The sequence below is a fragment of the Dendropsophus ebraccatus genome, chromosome 1 (genome assembly GCF_027789765.1).
Source record: "Dendropsophus ebraccatus isolate aDenEbr1 chromosome 1, aDenEbr1.pat, whole genome shotgun sequence".
NCBI classification, from domain to species: Eukaryota; Metazoa; Chordata; class Amphibia; order Anura; family Hylidae; genus Dendropsophus; species Dendropsophus ebraccatus.
Genome location: NC_091454.1, coordinates 47,878,605 through 47,896,888, shown reverse-complemented (window position 1 = coordinate 47,896,888; position 18,284 = coordinate 47,878,605).

Sequence of the window (18,284 nt, the reverse complement as noted above, 5' to 3'; positions counted from 1 at the left end):
TGCTCCTTTAAGACATGTTCTCGGCGTGGGTTAGGGTGTTCTTCTGTGACCTTTCCCTTTAATTTGCTTAGCACTGCATAGTAGATGTAGTAGAAGTAGATAAAGAACTGTTGATGTCTAGCTGCATCTGCACACTCTTGTGTCTAGACTAGACTGCACTGACTGACTTCCTGCCACCGGCAGCTTACTAACTCGTCCTACAGGGGATAAATGTGTGCAGAGCATGGATAGGCAGAAAGAGAGAAAGCTCCTCCTATAGGTTAGCAAAAAAAAAAAAAAAAACACAAGGTACAACAGCAACAAAATTAGCCCAGTACTGTGCAATACATAGACATAGAAAATACTGACACCTAGTGATGAAACTGAAGAATACCTCATCACCACTTAACCATGAGTGAGAACTTTGTAACAGGTGCATAAGGCACTCAATAGTGGGACACCACAAAAGGACCTTTTCTGACATCATGTGCTCTGTTATGTGGGGAGGGTAGAATTTGAAGAAAGAATTTGAAAAAATGCTAAGTGCTCCATGTTTTCATAACTTTGCACTGTGCAAACACATAAACAATCACACCATACTTGGCACCTACATCTCTGTATGCATCACCTACACACCTCTGCACTGCATTCATTACCTACACACCTCTGCACTGCATTTGTTGCATACACACCTCTGCACTGCATTTATCACACACGCCTCCACCTACTTCCTACCAACCAAAACCACACTTCCTTCATAATATACACACTTCTTTTTATAAATAGATTTATGCAGGTAACAATGGGTAAACCTGTCACCAACCAATTCCTGTATGTACAGGTGTAAGTGAGTGTGTGTGAGGTTGGGGGAGGTGCCAAATTAGGGAACCCTTTAAAAAAAAAAAAAAGTGTTTTGAGGGCCCATTTAAAGTATTCAATATTGGGGATAAGCCTGATTTTTCTTGGGTAATACATTTCATAGAACTGGTGCAGCTCAAATAAAGTCTTTAAGGGTAGCTTCACACGTACCGTCTCGCAGCGTTAATAAGGCTGCGAGTCGGCTAGGTCCTGGCAGATCACTTTCACTACATACACACAGCGGTCTGAACGACCGCTGCGTGTATGTAATTCTGCCGGCCGCTTAACCCCTTCAGCTGCCGCCCGTCTCCCGCTCCGCTCCCGATCTCTATACATTATCTGTTCTCGCTGCACGGGGTCCCGGCGTACTGCTCTCCCGCCCGACCAATCAGTGTGTTGCCCAGCCGCAGCCACTGATTGGCCAGGCAGGAGAGCAGTACGCCGGGACCCCGTGCAGCGAGGACAGGTAATGTATACAGAGCGGGAGCCGGGCGGCAGCTGAAGGGGTTAAGCGGCCGGTAGAATTACATCCAATTACAGCCAATCATAGGTGAAAGACACTTTACCCCTTTCTTCTCTATTCTCTCTTTCTTCCTGTCACACAACCCTATAAAGGTTAAGGTAGCTTACTTGTCTAGAGTTCTCCTAGACAATGTGCATAAGACACAGGTTCCTGCTGCAGTGACCAAGCAGGCCTGACTTAGGCCAGAGCCTTTAACCCCTTAAGGACGGCGGGCGTACATGTACGCCCCTACCGCCTAGGACTTAGCGCATCAGGGCGTACCCCGTAGACACAGTGATGGCTTGTATAACTGATAGCAGGTCATCTGTGCTTGTCGTCCCGGGGGGTAATCTACTCCCCCGCGACGACGATCGCTGTCGCTGATCACTGTCTTTCATGGCTCCGGTGACCCGCTAACCCGCAAAGAAATGGTAATTGGTGCTGTCCGACACAGCACCAATCACCATTCAGACCATGGACCCCTTAGCCATGGTAACACCCCTCCCCCCCCCTGCAATTGCCGTGATTGGTCGGTTGGGACCATATGACCAATCACTGCAATAAGGGGTTAACCCAAACATCATCCCTGGCGTTGCACACCTCAGTCAGTTAACTGTGGTGTGCAAAGTAGGTGTGCTGCCACCATACTTACCTGATCCAGGTGTGCAGAGCCGGGGATCGCCACCGGAGACGAGCTGCTGCAGGTCCTGCTTCAGGGCCTGGTCCTCTTCGGCTGAATTCAGCTTTCTTCGTCCAAGGTTTTTTGGACTGTGTGCTGCTTCCCCCTAGCGGCTGATGAGTGAACCTACACTGATCAGCAGCCTTGGGGTGTGCAACTAGTGAGGTTTTTTTCCCCACTTTTTTTGACTTTATAATTTTACTTTTTTTTTTTGACACCCTACCGCCGCTGAGTGCTGATTTGTGCGGCACGTTACTGCCGCACTAATCAGCAACTCCTTTTTAGGTGTTTTTTTTTTTTTTATTACAGTTGAAAACACGTAAAAAAAACACTACACTACACCACACTACATTATAATACACAATTTGAAATAAAGTTTCATACTACACTACATTGCACTACACATTTACATTCCTTATATAAAAATGGCCCACAAGGTGTTTTCAGCGGAGGAGACACGCTCTTATTGCCTCCGACACCGAAACAGCCAGTGATCCTCATCATCATCATCATCATCATCATCCACTGAGGATGAATACTCACATAGGCGTCCCAGGAGGACACCTCGGGCTGTCCCCCAGACACGTGTTCCCCTCCCTATCCCAGCCCCCCAGACAAGTGACCCTATACCACCCCCTGGCCTCAAGACAGGTGATCCCAGTTGGACCCCAGCCCCCCAAAATTATGAACCCCAGATTCCTGGCTATGTAGCACAAGCAGGAATTCAAATTGAGTCCTCAGGCTTCACAGAAATAGAATTTTTTAAGCTCTATTTCTGTGATGACCTTTAAAATTTGATGGTGGCGCAAATAAACCTGTACGCACCAATTTATAGCCCAGAACCCCTCCTCTTCTTTTGCTAGGCCCATGGCGTGGACCCCTGTTGATGCAACCGAAATTAGAAAATTTTGGGGGCTCCTGCTGCATATAGGCCTAGTAAAAAAAAAAAAAACACAGTTCGGCATTACTGAAGTGGGGATATTATATATAATACCCCACTTTACAGTATGGCCATGGGACGGGTACAATTCGAAACCATCCGAAAATTCTTGCATTATAATGACAATGCAAGGTGCCCCCCGTGAGATGATCCCTCATATGACCGCCTGTACAAAGTACGGCCGGCAATAGATCATTTCTCATCCAAATTTGCTGAGATGTATATCCCAGAGAAATACATCCCAGTAGATGAGTCCCTCCGCAGCTGCAAAGGAAGGCTTCTTTTCCGCCAGGAAATCGCGGTATGACTTGAAATTATATAAACTCTCTGAGAGTACCTCAGGGTACACTTACAGATTTAGAGTATATGAGGGTAGGGACATCCAAATCCAACCCCCAGAATGCCCCCCCATTCTTGGAGTTAGTGGGAAGATCATTTGGGAACTGATCTTCCCACTGCTGGATAAAGGTTATCACCTGTAGGTTGATAACTTTTATACCAGCATCCCCCTGTTCCATTCCCTCGCTGCACAAGCTACTGTAGCTTGGGGCACAATTCGGAAAAATCAAAGAGGCCTCCCAAGTCATCTGGTTAGACAACTGATGCAAAGGGTTGAGAGCAAGGCTTATGCCTGTGAAAATATGTTGTTGGTCAAATATAAGGACAAACATGATGTCCTTATTTTGACCACAATTCACAGGAATAGCACCACCCCTGTCCCTGCCCGTGGTACCACATGTCACGGCCGCGGCGGCTTCCCGCGTTCCGGGTTGCCGCCGCGACCGCCTCCTGTCCCGTGCAGCCGCCGGGGTCCTTGTGTAGGGACCCGGCGCTGCTGCTGCTTCGGCCCCTGGGGCGCCTCACCTCTCCTCCGTGCATGTCGCGGTCTGTGCCGGCCGGCGCGCGCGGCCCCGCCTCCTAGGGCGCGCGCGCGCCGGCTGTCTCAGATTTAAAGGGGCAGTGCGCTCCTAATTGGTTAGTGTCACCAATCACTCCCCTATAAATCCCAGCATGCCCTGTCCTTAGTGTTGGAGCCTCTACATGCTTCCCATAGCGTTGGCCCAGCCCCCTGTTGTTCCTGAGTCCTATCCGTTACCTGGTCCCAAGTCCCTGTTCCTGAGTCCTATCCGTTACTCGGTCCCTAGTCCCTGTTCCTGGTTCCTGGTTCCCTGTCACTCCATCTGTTCCTGCGCTCAGCCTGTCACGTGCGCTCTCACCTGCAGACCATTGCCAGTGCCATCTCCTGCCTACTGCTCCTGCCACGCCTCGCCTGCCGACACCAGCAACCAAGCCAGGGGTAGCGACCTGGGGGTCGCCTGCCGCAGCAAGTCCATCCCGCCTTGCGGCGGGCTCTGGTGAAAACCAGCGGCCCCTTAGACTCCGCTCCCTGGTGAGGTTTGTGCCATCGCTGGTGCCGGTCCAGTGGATCCACTACTCCGGGCGTTACAGTAGGCTCCAACCATGGATCCCGGCGAGGTGCCAGATCTCCGTGACGTCGCCAGAGTGGTCGCGCAACAGGCTCAACAAATCCAGAAACAGTCACAGCAGATCCAGCAACTCACTGCCGCCTTACAGCAGCAGACTACTGCCCAGCGCACACCATCTCCTGACGCTGCCTCTTCACTCCGACTGGCCCTCCCAAGCAAGTACTCTGGGGACTCTAAGTTGTGCAGAGGATTCCTGACTCAGTGCACCATGCACATTGAACTTTTGAGTAGTCAGTTTTCCACCGAGCGCTCTAAAGTGGCTTTCATCATCAGCCTATTAGAAGGTAGAGCCCTGGCCTGGGCCACGCCACTGTGGGACCGTGATGATCCTGTTGCTGCCAATCTCCGGGCCTTCCTATTCGAGTTTCGCTCCGTCTTTGAGGAACCTGCCCGTGCTTCTTCAGCCGAGACTGCTCTCCTCAACCTCTCTCAAGGCAGCTCCTCTGTTGGTGACTACGCCATCCAGTTCCGCACCCTGGCAGCTGAATTGGACTGGAACGAGGCCGCCCTATTGGCCACCTTCAAGAAGGGCCTGTCTAGTCGAGTGAGAGACGTGCTCGCTGCCCGAGACCTGCCTACCTCCCTGAACGAACTCATTCTACTGGCCACCCGAGTTGATACTCGTTTTTCGGAGAGGGAGGAGGAGGTTCGGCATGAACATTTACTAACCCATTCCCGTCGCCATCCCCAGCTGGCGCCGGTTTTCCAGAATCCTGACCTTTCGATGTCCCAACCCTCTCCTGAGATTCCTATGCAGGTGGAACGGGCTCACCTGACGCCTGATGAAAGAATCCGGCGCCTGGAGCAGAATCTCTGTCTCTATTGCGGTGGTTCCGATCACTTCCGGCTGGGATGTCCCCTACGTCCCCAAACATCCGGAGGATGCTCGCACCTGGGTCCGGTGGGACAGGTGTCCCTAGGTGCGAATGCCACCATTCCAAGTCTGTCTATGCCAGTTTCCATCCGGACTCCCTCAGGACAAAATCATCAGACTACTGCCTTCCTCGATTCTGGCTCAGCAGGCAGTTTTATTGCGGCAACATTGGTCCAAAGATGGCGGCTACCCGTGACCCGACTAGCCAGGCCCCTGACTATCTCCTCGGTCACGGGCGAAATTCTTACCGACCGTGTGTACTACCAGACCGCATCTTTAGTCCTCCAGGTGGGTCCTTTACATCAAGAAGAGATATCCTTCTACGTCCTGCCCCATTCTTCCCCCGCGGTCCTCCTGGGACTCCCGTGGCTACAAGAACATGCCCCTCAGCTGGACTGGAGAACCGGGGAGATTCTCAGTTGGGGTCAGGACTGTTCCCACCAGTGTCTCAAGTCACCTCAGACCAAGTGTATTATGTCATTTCCTGTCCCGGCCAAGCCTCTATCCGGCCTACCGGCAGAAGACCAAGACTCGGCGGATGCCTTCTCTGACGAGGTGTACCCTCTCCCCGTACCCAAGACTAAGGTCGTGTCCTCTCACCACCGGAAGAACTTACAGAAGGTCCTCGTCCACAGACCCACAGTCCCTTGCCACGTTATACCGCCTGATCGCCTAGTACCAGTCGTCACCTCCACTCTTCAGAGAGTACCCCCCGGAAAGACTCATGTTCACCCTGCGCTTCGAAGAGGTATTTTGAAGTGGGGACATTCCTCGTTGGAGGCCGGGCACCCTGGAGTCCGTAAGACCGGCCAACGGATCTCTCGCCACTACTGGTGGCCCAGCCTATCCCAAGATGTCAAAGACTTTGTGGCTTCCTGTGCCATTTGCAGGCAAGAAAGAGGGGGAGGCCAAAGGGGGGGGGGTACTGTCACGGCCGCGGCGGCATCCCCCGTTCCGGGTTGCCGCCGCGACCGCCTCCTGTCCCGTGCAGCCGCCGGGGTCCTTGTGTAGGGACCCGGCGCTGCTGCTGCTTCGGCCCCTGGGGCGCCTCACCTCTCCTCCGTGCATGTCGCGGTCTGTGCCGGCCGGCGCGCGCGTCCCCGCCTCCTAGGGCGCGCGCGCGCCGGCTGTCTCAGATTTAAAGGGGCAGTGCGCTCCTAATTGGTTAGTGTCACCAATCACTCCCCTATAAATCCCAGCATGCCCTGTCCTTAGTGTTGGAGCCTCTACATGCTTCCCATAGCGTTGGCCCAGCCCCCTGTTGTTCCTGAGTCCTATCCGTTACCTGGTCCCAAGTCCCTGTTCCTGAGTCCTATCCGTTACTCGGTCCCTAGTCCCTGTTCCTGGTTCCTGGTTCCCTGTCACTCCATCTGTTCCTGCGCTCAGCCTGTCACGTGAGCTCTCACCTGCAGACCATTGCCAGTGCCATCTCCTGCCTACTGCTCCTGCCACGCCTCGCCTGCCGACACCAGCAACCAAGCCAGGGGTAGCGACCTGGGGGTCGCCTGCCGCAGCAAGTCCATCCCGCCTTGCGGCGGGCTCTGGTGAAAACCAGCGGCCCCTTAGACTCCGCTCCCTGGTGAGGTTTGTGCCATCGCTGGTGCCGGTCCAGTGGATCCACTACTCCGGGCGTTACACCACAACCGTGGTGCACAAACCTGATTGTGTTCTAGACTACAATCAGTATATGGAAGGAGTCCTCAAACCATATAACGCCACAAGCAAAACCAGAACGTGGTACAAAAAGGTGGCCATACATCTGGTCCAAACAACGATATACAATGCTTTTGTGCTGTATCCATGTGCCAGCCACCCAGGGAAATACCTTCAATTCCAGGAAGCAGTAATAAAAGGCCTAATATTCGGCAGCCATGGAGAGGGCCCCCAGCGCTTCTGGAAATGAAGGACCCCGTATTGTACAGGGACAACATTTTCCAGGTAAAGTACCCCACACTGAAAAAAAGGGGAAATCCCAAAAGAAGTGCAGAGTGTGCCACAAAAGGGGGATCAGGAAGGAATTTTTTCCCATTGATGAGGCTACTGTCGTCTGCCTCACAAGGGTTTTTTGCCTTCCACTGGATCAACACAGGTTGAATTTGATGGACTCCTGTCCTTTTCAACCTTATAAACTAATAATTGGCAAAATACCCCCAAATAAATTAAATAGGCATGGCTTCCATTCCCATTAGAGGCTTGCAATGTTGCATTTACAAAGCTTCTGTGCTGCCAGGACAGTGGGAACCCCCCACAAGTGACCCCATTAATTTTTAATGTAATTTTTACACAACATCATTGATCTAGTCTTGACATTTTTCATTTGCACAAGGGATTAAAAGAGAAGAAACAAAACAAAATTTGTAGAGAAATTTTAGTACGAAAATACCCCACATGTGGACTTAAGGCGCAATGCTTTGCGTTTAGCAGTGAGGAGGAGCTTGATAAAGGTGTCAGTCCGACACCGAAATGCGTCGCTCATTTTTAAGCCTAGTGTGAATAAACGCCCAAGATGGACACCTGTGAGGTCCTTGCAGTTATTTTGTGAGTCCTGCGCCGTGGCTGTATGTATGGTCCAATGGTCGATTCCAAAATGTCGCATTTACAAAGCCCTTGTGCTGCCAAGACAGTGGAAACCCCTCACAAGTGACCCCATTCTGGAAACTAAACCCCTCAAGGAATCTAACAAGGGGTGCAGTGAGCATATGGACCCCACTGGGGACGGGCACAAATGTGGAACAATGTGACATGAAAGGGAAAATTTAAATTTTTTCATTTCACGGCACAAATGTGCCTGTAATCAAGGGGGCTTTGTAAATGCGACATGGCCCTTGAAATCCGTTCTAGTTGAAATCCAGCTTCAAAAAGCCAATTGGCGCTCCTTCCCTTTGGAGGCTCGTCCTGTGTCCGCTTGGCACTTTATATCCATTTGTGAGGTATTTCTATACTCGGGAGAAACTGCGCTACACGTTTTGTGTTTTTTTTTTCCTTTTATCCATTTGTGAAAATGAAAAAGTGAAGGCTAGAACAACATTTTAGTGTAAAAAATAAATTTTTCCTTTTTCACGCCACATTGTTCTCAAAATCTGTGTAGCACCTGTGGGGTCCAAACGTTCAGCACATTCCTTGTTACATTCCTTGAGGGGTGTAGTTTTGTAAATGGTGTCCCTTTAGGGGTCTCTTTTATGTTTTGGCACCCCATGACCAAATTTAGCAGTGACGTTAAAATTCACTAGGCCCTCCGTTATATCTGAGGCTTGTGGTTGTATCAAATAACGCAATAGGTGCCACATATGGGGTATTTCTATAAACTGTAGAAATGGGGCAATAGATATTGGGGTGTATTTCTCTGGTAATAGGTTTATAATTATGAAAGATATTGGATTACAATAAAATTTCTGCACGGAAAATTGACATTTTCAATTTTTGTACATACTTAGCTTTTATTTCTGTGACTCACCAAAAGGGTTAAAATATTTTTTGGATGTGCTTTTGCAGAGTTAAGGGGTGCAGTTTCCGAAATGGGGTGCTTTGTGGGGCTTTCTAAAATATAGTCCCCTCAAATACACTTTGAGGCTTTGTTCACACTGCGTATGATTCCGTCCGTAGATTGTACGCCGCCGTACATGTGTAGCTGAAACTACGGGCGTTGGAAAAATAGATATGCGTACAAACTGCGAACATACGCCCGTAGTACAGTTATGCTTCCCTAGCTCGTTTCAAAGCGATCTGAGGCAGGTCATTTACTTGGAAATCTTCGCCCAGCCCCGTAAACCACACAGAACCTTTTGGATCGAAAAATCAAGTTCAATTTGGCTGAAATAAGTACTTCGTACGGGACCGCATGAAAATCCACAGCCGTGAGTTTCAACATTTCCGTCCTAAAACAATGGACTTGTTCATTTTTCACGGCGCCGTATACGATCCGGCCGTAAGCTCATACGTAGTGTGCACTGTGCAGGCGTATATTGTATACTTTCAAGCGAACGCATCAACCTCAAAACTATGTGCGTATATTTGCGGTTCGCACTACGGATGGAATCATACACAGTGTGAACATAGCCTGAGGCTATGTTCACACTACGTAAAAAAAAAAAAAGGCCGTATTTCATACTAACTGTCGTAGTTGTGCAAATAACTGCCGTTATTTTACAAATAACGGCCGTTGTTTGCGCAACTACGGCCATTAGTATGAAATACAATTGTGTTTTTCACGTAGTGTGAACCCAGCCTAAACCTGAACAGGTCCCTAAAAAAATCTGATTTTGAAATTTTACTGAAAATTTGAAGAATTGGTGCTAACATTTCAAGCTTCCTATTGTCAAAATAAATTTAAATATCATTTAATAAATGCTGCCAACATAAACTAGATATATTGCTAATGCTATTTAATATATAATATAGTCAGTCATTGGGCTCTAGGAGAGAAGAGAAGTGCCAACATATCTGACTGACAATTCTCATCCACTTGGGGAAATCTTCAGTGGGAGCTTGACCCTGAGACATAGACCTAGGACTCAAACTACATCACCTGGCGGTCTCCGAACTTGTGTAGGCAGAAAAAGGTTGTATATGCTCAGTCCACATATACGTGAGTACGAGAAGTTCTTCTTTCAAGTATCTAACACCAAAGTCCTGGCAGAATAATGCACTAATTAGACAAGGGCCCCTAAACAACCCCTACACTACCCCCACTACCAAGTCTTTTCTCTATACTTTACCTCTACCTGCAGTCTACCTCAAGACTTGTATTACTTTTGCACTAAGCACTGTGAGCAGTTACCTTCTGTGTGTCTTTTATATTGCACCAAAGTATCTTAAGTAAAGCATCAACTGTTGGCTAAGTGCTGGACTTAAAGGGAATGTACCATCAGGCCTGGGCTGAAGCACTGGAGGCGGGCCAACCCACTCCCAGTGGCAGGAATCCCCCGCCTCTCTATGACACGCCTTAATTAGAATCAATGGTTTCCTCCCACTGGGGGTGCGTCGGTCCTCCTCCAGTGCTTCAGCCCAGGCCTGATGGTACTTTCCCTTTAACACCAGAAGCCCACCAGTTGCCACAACCTCTGCATACAGCATCCGGGTCACTACACAGGTAAAAGGGGGGCCACAGCAAGATGGGAAGGAAGAGTGGCCTTCTCCTATGCCTAATTTATTAAGGTTTATCCTGAAAACAGGCATAACCCAAGCAAAAATCTACACCTGCTCCGGGCACAGATCCAGCCTGCCTTACTAAGAGGCGTACAGGGATAAGGGATAAAAAAACATCCTCAGCCTTTTTTTTCCATTTTTTTAGGGTTAAAACCTTTGTCTTGTCTTTTGTATGCAATATGGCAGAATAAATGCTACACGTTTTGTATAAAGAGTTGCTAGACTTGTTGTTGTAGACAGAGTTTATTGACAATTACAGGAATACGCATTTTAATAATTCTGTAGAGTTTTTTTTTATTATTTAGGAAGTTGTATATGTAGAAATAACATCATATACTGTATGTAAACCAGAGAGAGAGCAGTGAGTAATGTAATGTCTGCATAATAGGTTTTTTTGCAGCATAGCATCCACACAAAGGAGTAATGCATTGTTTGAACAGTAGAGGGCAGCAAAGCTTACATATAACCTGCTTCATTTCCAAAATTGGCACAGTTGATATTGCTCAGGGAGAAAGACAGCTCTACAGGGAATTCATGTAGAAATGTAAATGGGTTGAAAGCTGAACGCTACTATAAAGCAGAGCTGTGCTAAAGGTGAAACAAGTAAAAATCAAAATAATGCATCTTGATAAATCCACCATGCCAAAGAATTATGCACTCCAGTATTCTCCTAGGCAATGTAGAATAGATAACAGACTATCATTCTTTTGCCATATAGTTCTAGGTTTCTGCTTTTGTAATAAAAATCTAAGCTACAAGATAGACCATTATTTAAATAAGCATGGTTTTTGAAGGGCTTTATTACTCATATTTGTTTTGCTAAAGCTTATATGTAATTCGTCAGAATAGTCTACACAGAAAGTATAGGTTAAATATTGACTTAGGTCTGAATGCTTGGAACACACTCACACATATCCTACTAATTCAACTAACCCACAGAATTGTAGTCCATTTTATCCACCTACAGTACATATCTCCAAACTTTTTGAATGTCCAAACAGGGACATTTGTAGTTCAGGCCCTATTCACACGTTCTCAATATTTGGCAATATCCACAAATACGGAGTACTTTGTAAGGGTGCGTGCACACTCCGGAATTGCCGCGTATAACCCGCGGCGTATTCCGTTGCTCGTACCCGCATGCGGCAGCGTGTGACATGTCAATTCTTTCGGCGGAATGCGTAATCCGCCCGTGCATAGAATAGTGTCTATGGCACGGGCGGAAATGCACACCGCCGCGTGCGGGTATGAGCGACGGAATACACGGCGGGTTATACGCGGTAATTCCTTAGTGTGCACGCACCCTAACCGATTAATAAATGGTGCAATTCAAACATACTCGTAAAAAACGCAACATAAAAAAGCAGGACTGGGTAGAATGCGGTCTGCAATTGCGGTACAGATACTCCAATAGAGTCTATGGGAGCCAGAGCCGGCCTTAGGGTAAATGGCGCCCTGTGTGAAACCTTTTTCGGCGCCCCCCCCCCCCCTTAAGGTAACATAAAGCTCCTTCAGCCTCCCATGCCTGCAGACAACACCCATCACCCCCCCCCCCCGCCATACACACAACTACCCCCCCAGCCATTCACACAACTACCACCCCCAGCCCCCCAAACAACTAACACCCCCAGCCCCCACCCAACTACAGCCCCCCCACACAACTGCAGCCCCAACCCAACTACTACCCCCAGCCCTTCCCCACACAACTACCATCCCCGGTCCCCACACACACAACTACCACCCCAGCCCTCCCCCACACACAATTATCACCCCCAGCCCCCCCACACACAGTTATCACCTCCAGCCCCCCCACAAACAGTTACCACCTCCAGCCCCCCACACACACAGCTATCACCTCCAGCCCCCCACACACAGTTTTCACCTCCAGCCCCCCAAACAACTACCACGACCAGCCCAACCCTGCCCCCCCCCCAAATACACACACACAACTGTCACCCCCATCCTTTCCCCCACACTACCATTACCCCCCCCCCCCCCCCCCCCCCCCCGGGAGAGTTCTGTTACCTGAGCGCCGGCGTTGAATGACCTAGACTGCACGTCCCCTTACTGATTGGCTGGACATGCGGTAGGGCTGGGCGATATTGGCCTAAATCAATATCGCAGTTATTTGTACAGGTAGCTGCAGTAACAATAATTGAACCATAATTATGACATGCTCCTTTTTGCAAGCCACATCCACTTGGCCATTCCAAAAAGGAACTCACTGAGCATCAACACAAGGTCGTGCCATTTAGTCTATAGCCATTATTATTATTATTTGTTATTATTAGGGGGTCTCAGCAGAAACCTGGATGAATATATACACAGGTATACAGCTATATATGTTCACACTAAAGGATGTGTATATACAGGTATACAGCTTTGTACACACTACAAGAGTGTATATCCAGGTATACAGCCACTACAGGACATGTATTTACAAATATACAGCCACTACAGGATGTGTACATGTAAGTATACAGCTATGTACACACTACAGAATGTGTATATACAGGTATACAGCCACTACAGGACGTGATACAGCTATGCAGTACATAGCTTTATACCTCTACATACAAGTCCTGTAGTGTTTACATAGCTGTATACCATACCTCCCAACCGTCCCGGATTTCGCGGGACAGTCCCGTTTTCGGGGTGCTGTCCCGCGGTCCCGGAATGGCCCCCCGTGTCCCGCATTATATGTGGCCCCACCGAAAAAAACAATAAATCAGTAACTCACCTGTCCTCCGGTCCCAGCAGCTCCTCTCCCGGCAGAGCGCGCACTCCCGTCATCCTCCGGGGCGGGCAGCGGGTGACAGAGACACTGACTGTGCCGGAAGTGACCTGCAGCCTCTATCATGAATCACTTCCGGCACAGTCAGTGTCTCTGTACCCCGCTGCCCGCCCCGGAGGATGACGGGAGTGCGCGCTCTGCCGGGAGAGGAGCTGCTGGGACCGGAGGACAGGTGAGTTACTGGTTTATTGTTTTTTCCGCTGGGGCCACACTAATGGGGGTAATTGGCTACTCTGTGGGGCGTTATCTGGGGGATTGGCTACTATATGGGGGATTGGCTACTATGTGGGGCACTACATGGGGGGATTGGCTACTATGTGGGGCATATTTGGGGGCATTGGCTACTATGTGGGGCACTATATGGGGGCATTGGCTACTATGTGGGGCATATATGGGGGCATTGGCTACTATGTGGGGCATATTTGGGGGCATTGGCTACTATGTGGGGCTCTATATGGGGGATTGGCTACTATGTGGGGGATTGACTACTATGTGGGGCATATATGGGGGCATTGGCTACTATGTGGGGCACTATATGGGGGATTGGCTACTATGTGGGGCTCTATATGGGGGATTGGCTACTATGTGGGGCACTATATGGGGGATTGGCTACTATGTGGGGCATATATGGGGGCATTGGCTACTATGTGGGGCATATATGGGGGATTGGCTACTATGTGGGGCACTATATGGAAGATTGGCTACTATGTGGGGCATATATGGGGGATTGGCTACTATGTGGGGCACTATATGGGGGCATTGGCTACTATATGGGGGCATTGGCTACTATGTGGGGCACTATATGGGGGATTGGATAATATGTGGGGCACTATATGGGGGCATTGGCTACTATGTGGGGCACTATATGGGGGCATTGGCTACTATGTGGGGCACTATATGGGGATTGGCTACTATGTGGGGCACTGTATGAGGGGATTGGATACTATGTGGGGCACTATATGGGGGATTGGATACTATGTGGGGCACTATATAGGGATTGGCTACTATGTGGGCACTATATGGGGGCATTGGCTACTATGTGGGGCACTATATGGGGGCATAGGCTACTATGTGGGGCTCTATATGGGGGCATTGGATACTATGTGGGGCACTATGTGGGGGATTGGATTCTATGTGGGGCACTATGTAGGGAATTGGACACTATGTGGGGCACTATGTAGGGAATTGGACACTATGTGGGGCACTATGTAGGGAATTGGACACTATGTGGGGCACTATGTAGGGAATTGGACACTATGTGGGGCACTATGTGGGTGATTGAATTCTATGTGGGGCACTATGTAGGGGATTGGACACTATGTGGGGCACTATGTGGGGGATTGGGCACTATGTGGGGGATTGGGCACTATGTGGGGGATTGGATACTATGTTGGTCACTATATGGGGGCATTGGATACTATGTGGGGCACTATAATGGGGGATTGGATACTATATAGGGCATTTTTGGGGGGATTGGATACTGTATAGGGCACTATTCAGTCAGCAGCATGTGGTGACTGTAGGGGAGTGGCTACGGAGGGTTGCTATGGGGGCGTGGCTACGGAGGGTTGCTATGGGGGCGTGGCTATGGAGGGTCGCTATGGGGGCGTGGCTATGGGGACCGCGGCGCACATGTCCCTCTTTGCTCTTTGCAAAAGTTGGGAGGTATGGTATACATATATGTACACATCCTGTATATACATGTTCTGTAGTATGTACATAGTATGTACACACAAGACGAGTATTTACAGGTATCCAGCCATGTACACACTACAGCTGTAGGAGCAGTGCAGACTAGGAAAGCTAGACTAGCAGACTAGTAAGAGCAGTGCAGTGCAGCTGGTACAGCAGTTTCATTTAATATATCAGCTCATCTATCCCAGTGTGTGTGTATGTATGTATATATATATATATATATATATATATATATATATAGAGAGAGAGAGAGAGAGAGAGAGAATTGCTCATCTAAATGAAGCGAAGTGCTTTGCTTGCTCAGCGCTCTGCTCATCAAGCCGTTTGCCTGTCAGCGCTGCTCTGCTCCCTGCCACTCCTCCCAGGAGAGCTGGATCCAATCCTGGGAAACATCTCTTAGTTTTTCAGGATTTGATCCAGCTTTTCCCTGGCACCCAGGGTGGAGCAACAGGGAGTGGAGCAGCGCTGAATGGCAATTGGCTCGATGAACAGAGTGCTGTGCCAGCGATTCGCTCATCTCTGAAAAATATACACACACAGTATATACACACACACAGTATATACATGATGTGTGTAGAGGCCAGGCTTGTATATAAGGCCCCAGGCCTCTCCCCTGCATCCATCCAGGCACAGCTCTGCCTCCTTTATGAGAGGAAGCTCACATCACGCACATCATAGCCGCCCTCCATCCCAGTGATGTCCACACACACATCATACATAACACTGTCCCCCATCTCATCCTTCTCATGGGGTAAGGGGAGCACTGCTGCATCAGATTCAGGAGGCTGGGAAAGCTGGGTGACAGGTAATGATCAGCCAATATCCTTCTATATACACTCTGCCTGGTTGTTTAGTAAGAAAGGAACACAACAGAACAGGGCCGCCATCAGGAATTTTGGGGCCCCATACAACCAATGTGGGCCCCCCACATTAATAAAAAAAAAAAAATTGTGTGTTCGCCCCACGCCTTGCTGGGAGGTATAATTTGGTTCAGATCAATTCTAGAGAACTGGCTCATATACCCCATTTTCCCCAGTGGCTTAAAATGTAACCTCTGTTATACAGTTATAAAATTGTAGAAACTAAATTTGAACAAGGTGCAATTTAAATGTCACCATACAGACACTTACTTGTATAGCTGCCTCTTGTGCTCTGTATGCAGTGCATTATATTCACCCCTGCAACATACAATTTATAGCGTGTCTACAAGCCCAGCGGGGCTCATTATGATGGAGACTAAAACTTATACAAGAGTGGGGTAGGGGTTCCCCTGTATTCAGAATGCTGTTGAGTACTAGGCAATGCCCCGTTTGGGGTTATTGAATTTCGAGGGTCTGGGGGGCTGTTAGATTTGTATATGTTCACCAATATCCCCCCCCCCCCCCCCGGTATGCTCACTAACATAGAATATGTTGATAAGGCTAATATAATGAGGCTGTTCCATGTTAGTGAGCATATACAAATCACACAATCCCCCAGGCAGACTAGTTTAGCTCACCCAAGCCAGTGATAGCGAATACATGGCGGTGAGAACGCTTTCTAGGAGATCCTGTTTGTGCAGCAGAGGTGTCTTTATCCTGCTCTGCATAGACCCTCGAAATTCAATAATCCCAGACGGGGCATTGCCTAGCACTCAACAGCATTCTGAATACAGGGTAACCCCTACCCCACTCTTGTATAAGTTTTAGTCTCCATCATAATGAGCCCCGCTGGGCTTGTAGACACGCTATAAATTGTACATTGCAAGGGTGAATATAATGCACTGCATACAGAGCACAAGAGACAGCTATACAAGTAAGTGTCTATTTGAATTGCACCTTGTTCACATTTAGGTTCTACAATTTTATAACTGTATAACAGAGGTTACATTTTAAGCCACTGGGGAAAATGGGGTATATGAGCCAGTTCTCTAGAATTTATCTCACACACAGACACCAGCACACATGTATACAGACACCAGCACACATGTATACAGACACCAGCACACATGTATACAGACACCAGCACACATGTATACAGACACCAGCACACATGTATACACACATACAGACACCAGCACACAATGAAGTTTGAACTTCTGCAACCTGGAGAAATCACCTGCAGTCCTATGTAACACCACATAACACAGTGGTATCTCTGAGTACAGATAATGTAGTAGATTTCACCTGCAGTCCTATGTAACACCACAGATAACACAGTGATATCTCTGAGTATAGATCATGTAGTAGATGTCACCTGCAGTCCTATGTAACAGCACAGATAACAGTGATATCCCTCAGGGTACAGATAATGTAGTAGTCACCTGCAGTCCTATGTAACAGCACAGATAACACAGTGATATCTCTGAGTACAGATAATGTAGATGTCACCTGCAGTCCTATGTAACACAACAGATAACACAGTGATATCTCTGAGTACAGATAATGTAGTAGCTGTCACCTCGGGGCGCCCCTACTAAATGATGTTCTACAAAATAAGAAAAGTGTCATACAGTGACTCACAGGTGACGTCTTCTTTGATCTTCTTTGAGGTGTCACTTTCCCTTTTCCTCTCCATCCGGCCCAGACCTCCATGATGATTCCTTCCAGATATGCTTCATCTTTTCAGAACCTGCGAGACAAACAATTTAGGCTCCGCACATTTCTAGCAGCTTCCTTTCCTTTCTCCCCCCTGTCGGCTCCCATAGTAACTGCGCTGTTTGGTGTTATGTGCAGTAAAGCGAGTAGGAATGTGGGATGCCCCCTGTATGTAGGATCCCCTGCTGTGCCCCCTGTATGTAGGATCCCCTGCTGTGCCCCCTGTATGTAGGATTCCCTGCTGTGCCCCCATGAGCTAATAATGCCCCTAGAGGTGGCCCCCATGAACTAATAATGCCCCCAGAGGTACCCCCATGAACTAATAATGCCCCCAGAGGTGGCCCCCATGAACTAATAATGCCCCTAGAGGTACCCCCATACACTAATAATGCCCCCAGAGATGCCCCCATGAATTAATAATGCCCCCAGAGGTGCCCCCATGAACTAATAATGCCCCCAGAGGTGCCCCCATATACTAATAATGCCCCCATGAGCTAATAATGCCCCCAGAGGTGCCCCCATATACTAATAATGCCCCCAGAGGTGCCCCCATGAGCTAAAAATGCCCACAGAGGTGCCCCCATATACTAATAATGCCCCCAGAGGTGCCCTTATGAACTAATAATGCCCCCAGAGGTTCCCCCATATACTAATAATGCCCCCAGAGGTGCCCCCATAGGTGCCCCCATAAACTAATAATGCCCCCAGAGGTGCCCCCATATACTAATAATGCCCCCAGAGGTGCCCCCATGAAC